Below are 18,761 nucleotides of genomic sequence, written 5' to 3'. Positions count from 1 at the left end.
GCTTAGCTCCACTTCTTTTTCTTGTAAATTGAGAAGCTGAACTGGATTCATGGTTCCAAAATTGTTTATGGATTTTTTAAGATGTTGACAGACTTCCTAAAAACTAAAAAGTGCTCTGTAAAATAAGATTAGAAAATTCTGGGTTAAACAAAGTAAATAGATTTCTTTGCTGAAAGATTTCTCAAAACCTTTAATAAGCTGACATGCTTTTAGAAGTCCTAGAAAGAAGGAGAATAAAAAATGTTTCACTAAATCTGGATTATAGTTTTCTTTTTTTCTTTATTTTTGACCATCTTTTAACAGAGTTCCATTGAACACTTTAGGAAATGCTAGACCTATTTGGTTTCTAAGGCTTAAATAATATGTTATGGATTAGTCAGGGTTCTTCAGAGAAACAGAACCAATAGAACTGATGTACTGGCTTACATCATTATGGAGGTTGAGAAGTTCCCATGATCTGCCATATGTAAGCTGGAGACCCAGTGGTATAGTTCCAAGCCCTGGGAGCTGGAGAGCCAGTGGCATAGACTCCAGTCTGAGTCTGAAGGTCTGAGAACTAGGAGTACCTAGGGCAGGAGAAAATGGATGTCCCAGCTCAAAAGGCAGAATTAATTCAACTTTCCTCTGCCTTTTTGTTTTATTCAGATCCTCAAAGAATTGGACAGAGTCCACCTCATTAAGTTTACTCAGTCCACCAATTTGCATGCTAATTTCTTCTGGAAACACCCTCACAGACACACCTAGAAATAATGTTTAACCACTTATCTGGGCATACTGAGGCCCAGTCAATTTGACACATAAAATTAACTATCACAATGTGATTCTATGATGTAAGAAAATTGCCTTTAAACAGAAAGTTAAAAAGTTGCCTTGGGGTAGAAATGTCATCATATATAGGGGTGTGTGTGTATGTGTATAATATATAGTCAAATTTATTTCTCAAGATTAAAATATCAATTGCTTAATATACTTTTCAAAAATTCCCCTCAAATCATACTATCAAACTTGCACTTTTTGGGAAGCTCTTCTTCCTTAACACATATATTTAGATCACTCCTGAACTGTGCATTCACCTGATAAGAAATCGGTATGCATTTGTTGATTCATGTATACCCATGTGTCTGTCCCCTAACTAGAACCTTCAAGGATAAGAATAAGCTGCTTAGTTTTCATTTATTCAGAGTGCCTAGGATAGGGCTCTAAGTACAAAAGGACTTCACATGTAGATGTGCTCTGTCATCATTTATATATTTTCCAGTTTACTAATAGACGAATGTTTCTTCTCCTCTAAGCAATTTCTTTCCCTATACTCTATTTAGTTTCATGATTTTTAAGAAGTGACATTTGCAATTGCTTAAATACTTCCTGTCAATAGTCTAAGTTGTTCAAAAGATGAGTTGAACTTTAGGTGATATTATTTTCTGGAGAGAACTTTAGTCTCATTTGATACCATACCCCAAGAAAAATATGCCGTGCCATTTCAGACAGATTTTAAACTTCCTGTTTATCCCTCCTCCAGTGTGCCAGCTCCTCTGCAGAATGAAATGTCTCCAAATCGCTGAGACTGTAATTTCCATGACAGTGTCGTCCATCTCATTTCTTGCCTGTCCTTTCAGTTTTATGAAGGTTAGAGACATTCTTCCTGGGTGTTTGTCAAATTGTTTATCTAGTCTGGAACCAGCTACCCATGCTCTGCTCAGAATATTTTATGCAGATTCCCCCTTCCCTTGTTGCTGGGTGCATCTGAAAGCCTGCAGTCACCGAGTCGGGGAGAGAAACATCTTTGATGGCTGTTTCATTTGCTTTTAACCATATTCATTCATGTCAATGTCTGCTACTTACTGGTTGGGCTCAGAATATATGCTGCGTCAACAGGATGGGGCACTTTCGGTTTGGTCACGAGTCTGCTGTATTTTTCTGTCTTACTCCAGTTCAATGCACACAGTGGCTCTGAGGTTCCACTTCATCAGTATTCAAACCTGTTGTTCCCATAAGGAGAACATACATACATTCACAAATTTCCTTTCTCTCTCTCTCTCCTCACTTCCTGGAAGACATTTTGTAAAAATGAAATACTGTTTCTTATACTGAACCTCTCCAAATATTTAATGGAAAGGGGTTTACATAGTCATTCACTGATTCATGCACTTGACAAAGGGTTATTGAGCATGAATGTGTACTAGGCATTTTGTCTGTTACTAGAAACAAAAAGGGAAATAACACAATATTTTTGCCTTTGAAGAAGTTGAAGGGTTTTGTTTGGGGGAGACAAACATGGTAACACAATATTCAGTTGTCTAGTTAGGACAGGGGCTTGCCATTTTTTGGAAACCTTTTTGGTTAGAAAGAATAAACTTGAATTTCAAAGTTGGTGGCAATTCTTCCATTTTTGTAGGGGAGAGATTTGACTTCTTTGAAAGTAATTATTCTCTTGTCTTTTGATGAATGTTAATAATGTCTTTATGTGATTTGGATATGCAAAGGTGAAACTGTGATACTATTCCAGAATGGCAAGGAGCTGGGCTAAAACTTTCTCATAAAAGGTGGACAATTATCTTCGCTGTAGGTGGAGCTGCATTCCTGCAAAATATCCTGGTGGGAAGCCTAGCCCTTGATTGGAGTAAGAAGAAGATTGAGATTTTTCCTTTCTGTTGGGTATCAAGAACAGATTTCCTTATAGGTGACCATATTTACAGTTATATTTCAGATTAAGTTTTTTGTTATTGTAGTTTTATTGTTTTCGGTTTTTTCCTGAACTTTAATTCCTCTGTTGCCCTAAGCTATCCGTCAAGTTTTTACTTTTTATAAATGTTAAAAAGCTTTGTGAAGTTAGAAAGCAGAATGATGTTATCATTTTGGGTAAAACAGAATGCGAAGAGCCACAGCAACTCATTACGCAATGAGAGGCTGTGATTTCAGGAGCTGAGCACGTTAGGTGCCAGTCTGTCCTATGAGGTTATGGATGAAAATCAAGCTGAATCTGTGTAATGTGAAATTCTTCTTCACAGATGCCCAGAGATATCAGGGAAAGAAAAACAGTAAAGGACTGGACTTCTTACAGCCACATGGTATGAGTTCTCAGATTATTGCTGTTTGGGAAATTAAAGAAAAGGCAACCACTTCAGAGGAGGGTTCAGAACATTTTGGTATGGTACTTTTAAAGGCACTCCAATGACATCACATCTCAATCCTAAATATGTTACAACAAAAAGACCTTTTGATGCATTTCTTGAGGCTAATGCAAATAAACGTAACCCCTAAAGGCCAAAACAAGCATAGTTGTTTTGAAACACAGTGAGCTGAAACCACAATGAGCTACGAGCAGTGACAAAGAGCAAGCACTGGAATAATCCTGTGTGAAAATTTAAACTAGACTGTAAGCTTAAGATTTTTCAAAATACTTAGGGAGTAGAAATTCAAGCTTCATGTCTGCTTGGAGGCTAGCTTGTGGTTACTGATATTCAGAGAATATTTTGTTTCCTTTGTTCAGTGCTCAAGTTCAAGATGGACAATTTTATAAATTGTCTCCTGGGTAGGTTTGTATAATGTTTAATTTATACTGAGAGCATAGAACATTAGAGTCTTAGTTTTATGTGGTGTATAAAGTTCAAGTTCCTTTTAGACTTCCCAAATGGGGTAGATGCTCAGTTGGGGTTCTGTGTAGCCCTTGTGTGTGTTTCTATGGCCTGATAACCAAAATTAAAGTCCATCCAATTTGATAAATTTTCTCAATATAAAAGACAGTTTGTTTCTCTGTTTTCTTCTCTGGATTCTATTTTATTTTTTACCTCTAATAATCTTAATAATCTTTTTTTTTTTTTACTTCATTGTTAATTCAGTGATGCATTTTTAAAAAATATATTGAGTTAGAAAGTGATGCATTTTTTAAAAAGACATAATTTGCCTATTACTAAGCATGTTAGTTGTTTCTAGGGATGCTTTTTTCAGGGTATCAAGTTTACTTCAAAATGGATAAGAAGGGAGAAGAAATATGTGATAAATAAGAAATAAAGCAAAATAACTGAATAAGGACAAAATGTTTTCATAATCATGTTATGTACAAATAATCAAAATTGCATTTAAGACAGAGCATTTCAAAATTGATTTAAGAGAAAGTCTAGATATGGTCTTCTTTCTAGGTATACATTTAAAACATAAGAAACAATAAATAAAATAATAGAAAAAGATATGCCAATTAAATACAAACCAGAAGTAATCTGGAGGATGTATTAACAATATACAAGATGAATAGTTATTAAAAATAAAGAGAGTTACTACATTATATTAAATAAAAGATTCAGCTCACCTGAAAATACAGCTAACTTGAACATATTTAATAAAATAGCCTCAAAATATGTAAGGTAAAAAATTGTTGAAACAACAAAGAGAAGTTGACTAGTTCACAATCAATGTTGGAGCTTTTAATACACTACTTTTTAATGACAATGAGATAAAATAGATAAGAATAGTTGAATATTTAAATATCAACATAATTGAATATTTAAACAATAACATTAATAAACTTGATTTCATGGGCATATCTAAAATCTCACATCTTAGTAATAGATGCAAAAGACATAGTCTCCTTAAACATATATGAAATATGTAAAATAGTTAACTAGGTATTAGGCCATAAGGCAAATTTTGACAAATATAAAAGAATTAGCCATAAGAATCACAGTCTCTGACAACGATGCAATTAAGTTAGAAATGAATAACAAAAAAGGCAAGTTAAATGCTCCTATGTTTGGAAATTGCAAAACATTTCTAATTACTTTTGGGTCAAAGAAGAAATCATAAATTAAATTACAAAAGCTAAATAATCAAAATACTACATAAGTAAAAATTATAGAATAAAATAGAAGTGGCACTTCAAATCGCATATGTAAACTTCAATACTTGGGAAGAAAGATGGCAGAAAATGAATGTGCTAAGTCTTAACAAGAGGTTAGGAAAAGAACTGCAGAATCTAGCCAATGAAAGTAGAATAAAGGATACAATAAATTTAAGTGCAGAAATCAATGAAATAAAAAACATATATAATACAGATGGAAACAAATAATAAATATAAACCTCTGGCATTAGTGATTAATGAAAACTATTTCTACAAGAGTTTCACCAAATTTTCAAGGACTGGGTAATTTCCGATTTATGCAAAATTTCTCTTCAGAGACTGGAAAAAAAAAAAAAATAGAGAACACACCAAAAGTCATTTCGTGAGACCAGATAACCCTGAAATAAGAACCAGTTAAAAAAAGCAAAAGATTGGAAAATTATAGGATCAGTCTTAACATGAAAATAGGTGCAAAACTCAATACTTGGAAAATAGATCCAAAAATCTTAAACAAAATATGATTACATTCAATTCAGAAGTGTATAAAAATAAAGACGATAAAGCCACATTATTCAGTGTGTTTACCCCAGGAACAATATTACATGAGAATGTCTAAATATTCACTTCACTGAATAATTGATTAAAAGACCAAAGGTGGCAATTTAAAAATCTAGCAAATATTTATGAAAAAAATTAGAACAAAAGAAAACACACAAGATCCTAGGTGTAGAAGTAAACTTTCTTAACCTAGTAAAGGGTGTTTTTAAAAAACTCATTAAAAATGACTTCGTTTTTAAAGTTGGAGCATTAGAAGTCTGCTCTAAAAATTTAGAAATCAAGTATAGGTCAATATTTTACTAGAGTTTCTAGCCAGCAAAATAAGACAAGAATTAACTCATAAAACATATAAACATTGGAAATAAAGAAGAAAGTTTTAGTAAAGATTAAAGTTTTTAGTAAGCTTTAATAAATACTGAAGTTTTAGTCTTTACAAATGATATGATATAGCAAGTTTAAAATAATCTACAAATGAATTGTGGGAATCAATAAAATAATTTATTCAGTTGGCTGGATATAAAATGAGTACATAAAATTAAAAGTGGACTTGTAAATTTACCAAAATCTAGCAGGCAGAAAAAGTCATCATTTATATTATATTAATAAGATTTTGACAAATAGACCAATGTAACTTAAAGAGCCTAGATATAAAACAACACACATGTCAAAGTTGATTTATGACAAAATTAGTGCTTTATAACAGTCAAGAAAGGACCATCTTTTCAGTAAATTGTGCCACGTGAAGGCAAAAATGTGGACAAGTGAGAATTCTTATACACTTTGGATGACAGTACAAATCATTTAACATATATCAGGAAACTATTTGTATTATCTTTAAAATTTATTTTAAAATGATAATTGAACCTCTATCCTGTATTAGGTACTATTCTGGGTACTTGTGAATATAACTGAAAAAAAATATAGGAAAAACACATGCCTTCATGTAGGTTCCATTCGAAGGAACATCCTCATAGTCTAGGTCTTGGGAATTTCATTCTGCAACAATGTTTTAGCATGAAGATTCTCCTAAGAATTAAGCCCCCATTCCCTAAGGCATCCAGCAAATATAACCAATTAATTTTTCTACCCATTTAGAATGAAACTAGTTACGTACCATCATTGGGGAAATTGAAAAAATAACAATTTCCATCATTTTCTGTGTTCTGTGGTGCATATGAGGAATTCCAGTTGAGAAAGGCTACAAGAAACTATATCACATGTGCATTAGGATCAAGCTCCAAGAATGTTCATGGCAGAATTTTCAAATTTAGCAAATGAAAATGCAGGGCATCCAGTTAAATTTGAATGTTTGATAAACAATAAGTTTTAGTATTGATATACTTTACATGAAATATTTGTGTTTTACTTGGCAACCCTATTTATAGAAACATGATTTATTAGATTCGCTAACACACTCTCTCTCCAACAACAAGGAGCCAGCAATTAAAGAAATTACATTTTACTATATTGACAGGGAAGGTGCTCATGAACTAGGAACCTCAGCATACAAATGCCTAGGAATAGGAACAATCAGACCAACTCCACAGAGAATTGCTATAAGGAAGAAAAAAAAAAGAGAGAATGAAAATATTTCAACTGATGAAACTTCCCCTAAAAACCAACCATGAAGCAGAAGAGAAATTTGAGATATTATTCCAACTGGATATGTTGGATATATCCAATTTGGAATAATATCCAGTGTGAGGATATCCTCAAGCAACCATTGTGAGAAATAAGAAAACATATCTACTGTACCAGAGTTAAACCAGAGAAGCAGAATATGTACATATAAAACAAGGAACTGGCTTAAGCAATTGCACAGGCTGGCTAAGCAAGACTCAAGCCTGTAGAACAATCCATCAGGAAATGAAGAGCAGAAGCAGATTAGAATTCCAGGGGCACAGGCTACAATTTTTGTCTAACAGTGAGGATTTCTTATCTCTTGGAAAAGCCTCAGTCTCATGGTTTGTTCTCTATTTTTAAGGGTTTCCAACTGATTAAGTCAGCTTCACTTGGGATAATCTCACTTAAAGCCCACCGATTAGGAATTTTCATCACTTCTCCAAAATCTCTTTGCAGGAGTAAGTAGACTGATTGACTAATCAGCAACTGTAGCCTCACCAAGATGACATATCAAAAAGCCATCATAGTCCTCCCCTTGTCAAATTGGCACCCATATAACACATCTCTTTAATCATACTTAATATCCAAATAAAGGTCGCAACAAAATTATGCATCTTCTTAATATGACACAAGTATCTTGCATACAACTGAAAACTCACTAACCTTTTCCTTAGAAAAAGATACCAAGTCCTTGAGTAATATTGGCTCTTCTTTAAGATGCTGTAACTTAAATATTGAAAAAAAATCTACTCTTAAAATGTCTTATGGTTGTTAAAAAAGGGAAAATACTGAAAATATTTGGTTAATACATGTGCAAATGTAATTCATATGAGAAGAGAAAATATGCATAACTGTTACTGTCCTCATTTCGCAATGCAGTTGCAGCTTGTATTTATAACTACCTTCTTTGCTGAGGCAAAGAACCTCAGAGGGTCAGGATTTGTTCTCTGGAGTGATCCAAATTTTTATTCCTGAAGGGCCTGGCTATTAGCAATCCTGCCTGAGTTGGGTTGTGATTTTTCATTGACCTTAATTACAGGACATAGAAATACTAAGAGACATTCTAAGGGATTTCTTGTATTCAAGACATACTCCTCCTTTATCCCATTCTATAATAACAACACAATTTCTCCTTGATAGTTAAAATCAATCACCCCCATAAGTAACCTTCATTGCTTATTGATTCAGAGATAGGAGAAGCCCAAAGTTGCCAGATGGCAGTCTCAATTTCATAGACTCGTTGTATCGTCCCCAGGTAGATGCATTCTTTCATTTGGACTAAGACCTCCACACCAGCAAAGCTGAAGGTCACAAGAACTGGAAACACAAATTTGATGGTAGATCACTAGAGGTAATAGTGAGAGGAGCCACTCCAAATTCCATAAATTGACTTTTGAACCTGTAAATCGTGGATGTGGGAGAAAACGCATCATATATTGGATGCCAATTTGTAGTATATATCTCATCTGACATGATACTGCCCCCGTCCTGCAAAGTATTGCCCTCTAGTAGGCACCATAGCTGAGTCTTCAAAAGGTCACTCTACCATACTATCATACCAACTTCTTCAGGATGGTGAGGAACATGGTGAGAAGAGTGAATTTTATGTCCACAAGTCTATTGCCACAATTTATTTACTATAAAATAAATTTACTGGTTAGAAGCAATGCCGTGTGGAATACCATGATGGTGGAAAGGCAGTCTGTAAGTCCACAGGTAATAGTTTTGGCTGATGCATGGTGGGTAGAGTAGGCAAATATCTATCTAGAGCAAGTTCTAGTAATAGCAAAGTGCTACCCCTCCCATGATGGAAGTGGTCCAGTGCAATCAATTCTCCATCAGGTAGCTCGCTGACCACCCTAGGAGATGATGCCATATCAGGAACTTAGCGCGGTCTCTGATGCTGGTAGATCGGACATTCAGCAGTGGCTGTAGCCAGGTGCCTTGGTAAATGAGGATCCATGTTACTGAGCCCATGTATAACCTTCATTGCTGCTACCATGGTCACTTTCTTTATGAGCACTTTGGACGAGGGCAGGAGTGCCTGGGAAAAGACGCTGCTTACGATTCATAGAATGAGCCATTCTATCCAGTTGATTATTAAAATCCTTCTCTGCTGTGTCACTCTTTAGTGAGCATTCACGTGAAACACAAAAATCTTTACATTATTTGCCTATTCAGAGAGGTCTGTCTACATAGTACTTCCCCAGACTCCCTTGTCATCAATTATTTTTGTTGTTGTTTGTTTTTGAGACAGAATCTCTCTCTGTAACCCAGGCTGGAGTGTAATGGCATGATCTTGGCTGACTGTAACCTCCGCCTCCCAGGTTCAAGTGATTGTCCTACCTCAGCCTCCCGAATAGCTGGGATTACAGCATGCACCATCCCACCTGGCTAATTTTTGTACTTTCGGTAGAGATGGGGTTTCACCACCTGGTCAGGCTGGTCTCCAACTCCTGACCTTGTGATCCGCCCACCTTGGCCTCCCAAAGTGCTGGCATTACAGGCATGAGCCACCCCACCCAGCCGTCATCAATTTTTTGATCATGATCCTTCCAAGGGCCTGATCAACCAGTGAAATCATTGGCCACAGTCCATGAAATGGTATAGATTAATAACGGGTGATTTCTTCTCCTAAGACAGATAAACAATCATGTGCACTGCATGAAGTGCTGCCCATTGGGAGGATTTCCTTTCTCATTGTCCTTCAGTGGTAGCCTAGACGGGGGCTAGGATTGTCTACTTTCAGTTAAGTGCTTGCATATCATACAGAACTACCAGTAAACCAGGCCTAAGTTATTTTCTTCCTTAGTAAGCTTGTTATATGGGACTGTCCATTATGGCACAGGTGCAGGCTGACAGAGAGAAAGTCATGTGTAGTGGGATTTGGGCATTGACATTTGGGCCATTTCTTCATGAAATTTACTTGTGCATTTAGGGTCTGCTCCAGTTCAATGTCATCTTTACCAGTTTCATTTGACAATGGAGTTTGGATGTGCACACCCAGCCATATGATTTGGTGGGTCAGACAATACCCAGTTCATGATGGGAAGCCAAAGTTGCATGATAACTTAGTGGCCCATGGTTAACTGTTCAGTTTCCACTAAGGGCCAGTAACAGGCCAAAAGCTATTTCTTGAAAAGAAGACTAGTTATTCACACATGACATGGCTTTGCTCCAAAATCCTAAAGGTCAGTGTCATAATTCACTGATATAGGGCTGCCAACATGTCCAAACAACATTGCTATTTGCCACTGACACTTCAAGTACCATTATATCTCCTGGATCATATGTCTCAAGTGTCAGGGTCACTTTCATGGCAGGCTAGGCCTGTTGAAAAGTCTTCTCTTGTTCTGGACCCTTTTCAAAGCTAGTATCTCTCAAGTCTCTTAGTTAATGGGTCACAGTGGTGCATCCGAATGGGATGTGCCCCAAATCCAAGGAGGCCCACTGTGAGACGAGCCAGATGTACCAATTAGTCAATCACCCTGGAAGAAATATTTTGACATGGTCCCTGTAATTGAACTATTAGAAGTTTTACTGAGCTGAAATGTTTCTGAATTTTTGTGGGAATGGATATTAGGAGAGTAGGATTAAGGTAATTTGTTATGCAGTAATGGAAAACTAATGTGTCTAGAATCAGAACTTCAAAAACTAAGAAATATTAACAAAAGCAGGATGAGGTGCAATGAGAGTTGATCAAACTCAAACAAATAAAAACAAAACAGAAAAAGCAGCTATAACATAGTCTTACTTGGATTTAGCAGAGGAAAAATAATACAATAAAAGAAAGCAAATATTTATAATTCAGGAAAATATTCTTGAAATAAGGCAAAAATCACAATGCACATATTAACAAGAGCCCATTAAGTATCAGAGAAAATTGACACAGAATAGTCAACTCTAGGACATATTGTAGTAAACCATTGATGAAAAAAGACAATTTGACATCACACACCGGGGCCTATCATGGGGAGGGGGGAGTGGGGAGGGATTGCATTGGGAGTTATACCTGATGTAAATGACGAGTTGATGGGTGCTGACGAGTTGATGGGTGCAGCACAGCAACATGGCACAAGTATACATATGTAACAAACCTGCACGTTATGCACATGTACCCTAGAACTTAAAGTATAATAATAATAAAAAATAAATTAAAAAAAAAAAGAAAAGAAAAAAGACAATTTGATTAGCACCAGAATCTTGAAACAAGGGCAGCACTTAATATAAGGCAACTGTGGTAAACATTTTCAAGAATCTCCAGGAAAGAAAATATGAAACACAATTTTATATGCAGCTAATTTATTCTTTAAAAATCAATGATATGGGTAAACAATTTTAAGCATAGAGCAACTCAGAGAATACTATATCCATGAACACTTCATACAACCAAGATACTAAAGGATGAGATTCATTTAAACAAGGGATGAAAGCAAGAATGTGTAATGATGAGCATTTTTCATCTGTAACTATGGATTCAAAATTAAAACAAAGGTGAAGACAGGGTTAAAATCATGATATATAAGTTATTACATGTTATGACAAAATAGAAATATAGCTAAAAATATGAGTAGAAGGGAAATAAAGGAGAAAATAGTATAAAATAACTTATTATAAAGTTGATGGACAGGAGTCAAAGAATACTATGTTTGAAAAACCAGTTAGTAAAATACTGAATATGAAAAAAAAGGAGGTGGACTAGAGCCACTAGAAAATGTACAGATACAATTATAACCAGCAGAACTAAAGGGTAAACCTTAAATACCAAAAAATAGACAGAAAGACAGCAGAGAAAACATACCACTTAGAAACACGTAAATGCAGTATAATATACACAGTAATTATAATATAAAAAAGGCAAGATTTGTGACCAAATGTATTAACATCATTAATAAAACTAAATGGACTTTACTGTCATAGTAAAAAGAAAAAGATTTAAAAACTGGCAAGTAGAGAAAAACCAAATTTATATTGTATAGAGACAGTGTTAAAGTGATTCAAAATGACAAAAATTAAAGGGATGTGCCAAGATATGTCAGACAAATGGGGAAAAAATGAAAGCAGATTTCATGATACTGTTATCAGACAAAACAGACTACAGGTCAAAAAGCACAAATTGAAATAAAGTAGAACAATCTAAATGCTAAAAATCATGATTTTCAGTGAAGATAATATAGTCATGCATATTTCTGCACCAATAAAATGCCAATGACCTAAAGCAGAAACTACATACTACTTAAGGAGAAATCAATGGAAACATATTAATAAAAGAGGACTTGAACACCACTGTCAGTCTATAACAGGTCAAATGGATAAAATAAAAAATCCCTCAGGATATTGAAGACACAGATGATATCATCAATCCAGACTAACATTGTAGATGTGAGTGTGTGAGTGTGTGTGTGTGTGTGTAAAACACTATGAAAACAGGGAACATATCATACACCTTCTCGGTTGTACGTAAAACAATGACAAAAATTGATCATGAAAATCATTAATTTTCATAAAATAAAAATATTGCAAATGACAATGTCTAATCACAATATAGCAAAACAGGAAATCAAAAATATTAAGTTTAAGAAGAAGAGCTTTATATGGTAAGTTAAAGTAAATTAAAAACTAGATTAAAAGGAATATACAAATTACAAATTACAAAATATTGTCAAAATGATGAAAATATTACAAAACAGAATTTATAAATTTAAAGCTGTGATTAGAGGAAAATTCACAGACTTAGGCACCTATATAAATGCAAATAAAACAATACAAATAAAAAATTAAATTTCCAACTCATGAATCTAGAAAGTCTAGAACAACATAGTAAACTAAGAGAAAGTACCAAAAAAGTAATGAAACAAACTGATGAAGTAGAAAACAAGACAACAGAAGAATAAATCAATAAATCAACATCTTGTTTCTTTGAAAAAAATGGACAAAATAGACAAACCACTAGTCCATGTAATCAAGATACAAGGGAGAATACACAAATAGAGACAACAAGAAATGATAAAAGAGAAATAACTATCGGTACAAAGGAATTTGGTAAAAAACAGTATGAGTTAGTTTTATACAATTGTATACAAATAAATTTGAATACCCAAATAACATAGATAATTTCCTAGGAATATATATCAAACCAAAATTGACTATATTAGAGTCAGAAAACTTAAAACTCCTTTTGCCACAGAAAATTGAACACATTATCAAGAGTTAGGCCACCAAAAGAAAACAAAACAAGACATACACAAAATCACCAGGCTCAGGTTATTTCAGGGGAAATTCTGTCAAGCCTTTAGAGACCAGATTACTCCAGTGTTTTATAAAGTATTTCAAAGCATAGAAAATCAAGCAAGAAAATGTATATTCTTTTATGAAGCAACTGTAACATTTATATACTTAAACTGGATAAATATAGCTAAATAAATAAAATTCCAGAATAATACAACTTGTGAAATAGATGAAAAAATTTAAATAAGGTATTAGCGAGCAAACTCCAACACCAAATTGTAAAAAATAATATACTATAGCTAAGCGAAATTTAAATAAAAATGCAAACATGGTTCAGCATAAGGAAACGTACTCTATAACATATCATCTTAATACAGCTAAAGTAAACAAAAAGTTCATAATTATCTTCTGTAGATGCTGAAAAAGCCTTAGAATAATTCAGTATATTTATTATAAAAATACTGTGAACATAGAAATGGATAGATACCTTTTAAATCCCAAAGCCAACATTGTACATATGGGAAAAACTTAGAAGCATTCCCACTTAGGCCAGGAAAAAGGCAAGGATGTCCACTACCCTTATTATTATTTAAGAGTATATTGAGGGGATTAGCCAATGCAAGCAGAAAAGAGAGAACAACTAGAGGCATAAGAACTGCAAAAGGAAGAGGGTTGTCTCTATTTGCAGATGATTTGACATTACTGGGGAGTGGGGGTAGGGGAAACACAAAACTAGACCTTGAGAATCAGTGGCAAAGCTAATCCAAACAAACAAAAAAAGAAATGAGCAAAATATAAAGATATAAAATTACATGTAAAATCAATAGCTGCTGAGAAAACATATTGGAAGGAAGAAAACCTCATTTATAGTAGCATCAACAAGAAAAGTTAAAATGCTTAAATATCTACTTAGCAAAAAATGTTTAAAACCTTCATTAAGAAAATTTAAAACACTCCTGTACACACAAACGGAAAAATATCCCTTATTCTTCGATAGACTATCTCAGCATTATCAGGAGGTCAGTTCTCTTTAAGTTAATTTATAAGTCTAAGGCGATCTCAATATGAAACACCACAAATTTTTATGATGTTAGAAAACTGAATTAAAGTTTATGTGAAAAATAAATACACAAGGCTATCTGGGGAAAACCTGAAAAGGAGGAATGATCAGATATTAAAACATTATACAAAGTCCTAATTTAAACAGTATCGTACTACTTGTACCTCAATAAATAATCAATAAAATAGAATAGAGAGAGAGTTCATAAATAGACTCAAGTGATAAAGGCAGGATTCCAAATCACTAGGGCAAAGTTGAAACTTCTTCATAAATATTTTGGGGCAATTTAATAGTCATTTGAAAAATATAATAAAGAAATAAAGAACTATTTATCAACTATATATACACAGAAATCAGCTCTTAAAGGATTAGAAACCTTAACTTAAATGAAACTATAAATATGCTAAAAGTTAACATGGTTGAATTTCTTTATGACTTGAGCATAGAGAGGGCATTCTAACTAGGACGTAGAATCAGGTGCAACTCAAGAAAAGATTAATAAGTTTGACTATAAAAACTGAACATCTTTTGCATGGCAGACAACACTATAAGTAAGTTCAGAAGGCAAATGACAAACTAGGAGAACATACTTGCAACATATATTATGGAAATAGGGATAATATCTATTATATATAATAGACATGGGGCCTATCTCTAGTCTCCATAGGGCCTCATTTATGCCTTTAAATTTCAGCCATCTTATTGTTATAATTATTTACAAGTCTAGTTTCTCAAGAATACAGCCTCTTCATCCCCAGCAGAGTTGACAATGCTTTACCCAAGCAATTGTTTCATAAATGCTTGTTGAATAATCATCATAAATATTTGCATAGCACTCTACAATTTATAGCACACTGTCATATACGAAGTCATATGAGTTAATGTGGCAAATCTCGTAAGTTTTGGTAAGTTTCCTTTTGAGGAGAAACAGGATATTTTACAGCAAAGTTTTCCTGTGACAGTGTAGTTTCTTCCAAACTTTTGGGAATATTGGGTGGCTACTGCTGCTATTCCATTCCCATATCCCCAGGCTCTATTTTCCTTTGTACCACTCAGCACTGTAGTATTACAGAAAGAATTGGTTTTGAAGAGGAAGTTCAATGAACATATAATTGTCAATCACTATTAGGAAAGTAGCTAACATAGCTGCTATGTGACAGACCTCCTTCTAAGTGTCTTTAATATATTAACTCATTTACTTTCTCATTAGCCTCATAAAGGTCATACTCTTATATGTCCACTTTTTATGGAGATGGAAACTGAGGCCAAGGAAGGCTAAGAAACTTGTCCAAGGACACAGCTGGTAAACTATAGAATCAGAGTCTTTTCAATGTTTTCTGGTTGTAGAGCCCTCTTTTCTTTATCCCCATTACAGTGTTTCCCAAATTTCAAACAGTGACTCTGTAGTGAGTTGCAAAATCAGTTCAGGAGTCCCACCCCATATTTAAAATGGCAGAGGAGGGAGATGGAGCAAGATGGCAGAATAAAAAGCACCCTTGATTGTTATCCCAGCAAGGACACCAAGTTAACAATTATCTACACAGAAATAAAACACCTTCCTAAAAATCAAAAATTAGGTGAGCACTCAGTACCTGGTTTTAACTTCACATTGCTGAAAAAGGGACTGAAGAGATAGAAAAAAACAGTTCTGAATTGTGGATGCCACCACTTTCCCACCCCAGACAGTGGCAGCCTGGTATGGAGAGTGTCTCTGGGTGCTGGGTGATGGAGAACACAGCAACTGTGAGGCCCTCAACTCAGTGTTGTCCTGTTAGAACAGAAAGTAAGACTGGGAGTGGTGGCTCACGCCTGTAATCCCAGCACTTTGGGAGGTCGAGCCAGGCAGATCATGAGGTCAAGAGTTTGAGACCTTCCTGGCCAACGTGGTGAAACCCCGTCTCTACTAAAAATACAAAAATTAGCTGGACATGGTGGTGTGTGCCTGTAATCCCAGCTACTCGGGAGGCTGAGGCACGAGAATTGCTTGAACCTGGGAGGCAGAGGTGACAGTGAGCCCAGATCGCAGGACTGCACTCCAGCCTGGCTACAGAGTGAGACTCCGTCTAAAAAAACAAAAAAAACCAGAAAGTAAACCCAGCATTTAAACCAGCCTTAGCCAGAGGGGAATTGCTGATCCCAGTGGTCTGAAATTGAGTGCCCACAAACCTTTCCACAAAGGAAACATCTGCAGTAGTCTGAGAGTACTCCTCATGGCCTGGGGTGGCAGTGGCTAGCGGGTGAGGCTGCTCTGCCTTTGGAAAGGGGAGGGAGAGTGGGAAGGAGTCCATCTTGTTTGAGTGCAGTACAATAGAACACCAGGTAGACTTCTAAGGTTTTTGACTCTAGTCCCTGACTCCTGAACTGTACTGCTGGACCCATCCAGGACCTGGGGGACCTTGCCGCCCTGAAAAGAAGGACACAGGTCTGGCTGGCTTTGCCACCTGCTGATTGTAGAGTCCCACTGCTGATTGTAGCAGTAGCTAAGGATGGTCACAGCAGGCCTTGGGTGAGTCCCAGTGCTATGCTGGCTTCAGGTCTTACTCAGTGCAGTAATAGTGGTGGTGGCCACAGGGCTGCCTATGTCAGTTCACCCCTAGCTTTAGGTGACTCAGAACAGAGAGACAGAGAGAGAGAGACCCTGTATGTTTTGTGAGAACAAGAGTCTCCGTCTAGTAATCCAAATAATTCTTCTGATCTTGTCTAAGGCCATAAAGGCAATACCTTTATGAATTTACAAGAACCATAAAACCATAGCATTATGGAGCTTGGGGTGTTCCCTACAGCAGATACAGCTTAGATCACAGCAGCCAAGTCCTTTCAAATATATGGAAAGCCTTCCCAAGAAGGATGGCTACAAATAAGCCCAGACAATGAGGACTGCAATAAATACTTAACTTTTCAATCCTCAGATACCAAAGAACATCAGCTAGCCTCAACACCATCCAGGAAAACATGACCTCACCAAATGAACTAAATAAGGCAGGGACCAACCTGGAGAAAGAGATGTGAATTTTCAGACAAAGAATTCAAAATAGTTGTGTTGAGGAAACTCAACGAAATTTGAGATAACAGAGAAGGAATTCAGAATTCTATCAGACAAATTTAACAAACAGCTTGAAATAATTAAAAAGAATCAAGCAGAAATTCTGGAGTTGAAAAATGCAATTGGTATACTGAATAATGGCATCAGAGTCCTTTAGAACCAGAATTAATCAAGCTGAAAAAAGATTTAATAAACTTGAAAACAGGCCATTTGAAAATATACAGTCAAAGGAGACAAAAGAACTTTGAAAACATGAAGTATGCCTACAAGATCTAGAAAATAGCCTCAAAGGGGTAAATCTAAGAGTTATTGGCTTTAAAGAGGAGATAGAAAAAGAGATAGGGGTAGAAAGTTTATTCAAAGGAATAATAACAGAAAACATTCCAAACCTGGAGAAAGATATCAATATCCAAGTACAAGAAGGTTATAGAACACCAAGCAGACTGAACCCTAAGATTACCTCAAGGCACTTAATAATCAAATTCCCAAAGGTCAAGGATAAAGAAAGGATTCTAAAAGCAATAAGAGAAAAGAAACAAATAGCATACAGTGGAGCTCTAATAAATCTGGCAGAAGACTTTTCAGTGGCAACTCCATAGGCCAGGAGAGTGGCATGAAAAATTTAAAGTGTTGAAGGAAAAAAACCTTTTATCCCAGAATACTGTATCTGGTGAAAATATCCCTTAAGCGAGAAGGAGAAATAAAGACTTTTCTAGACAAACAAAAGCTGAGGGATTTTGCCAGCACCAGAACTGTGTCAACAAGCAATGTTAAAGGGAGTACTTCAGTCAGAAAGACATTACTAATCAATAATCACTCGAAGGTAAAAAAAGAAAAGTCATTGTCAATAGTAATTACACAGAAAAACAGAGAATACTATAATACTGTGACTGTGGTGTATAAATTACTCTTATCCTAACTAGAGAGACTAAATAATGAACCAATTAAGAATGATAACCACAACAACTTTTCAAGACATAGTCAGTACAGTAAGATATAAATAGAAACAACACAAAGTTAAAAAGTGGGAGGAAAAACTTAAGGCATAGAGTTTTATTAGTTTTATTTTTGCTTGTTTATGCAAACAGTGTTAAGTTGTTATCAGGTTGAAAAGATAGCTTATAAGATGATATTTGCAAGTCTCATGGTAACCTCAAACTGAAAAACATGCAACAGATATACAAAAAAATTAAAACCATAAAACTAAATCATATCACTAGAGAAAAATCACTTTCATTAGGGGAAGATTAGAAGAAAAATAAGAAGGAATAGAAGACATGAAAACAACAAAATGGCAGGAGTACATTCTTACTTATCAATAATAACATTAAACATAAATGGATGAAACTCTCCAATCAAAAAACATAGACTAACTGAATGGATGAAAAAACAAGACCAATTGATCTGTTGCAAAC

The sequence above is a fragment of the Macaca mulatta genome, chromosome 1 (genome assembly GCF_049350105.2).
Source record: "Macaca mulatta isolate MMU2019108-1 chromosome 1, T2T-MMU8v2.0, whole genome shotgun sequence".
NCBI classification, from domain to species: Eukaryota; Metazoa; Chordata; class Mammalia; order Primates; family Cercopithecidae; genus Macaca; species Macaca mulatta.
Note: the sequence above shows the minus strand (reverse complement) of the source record.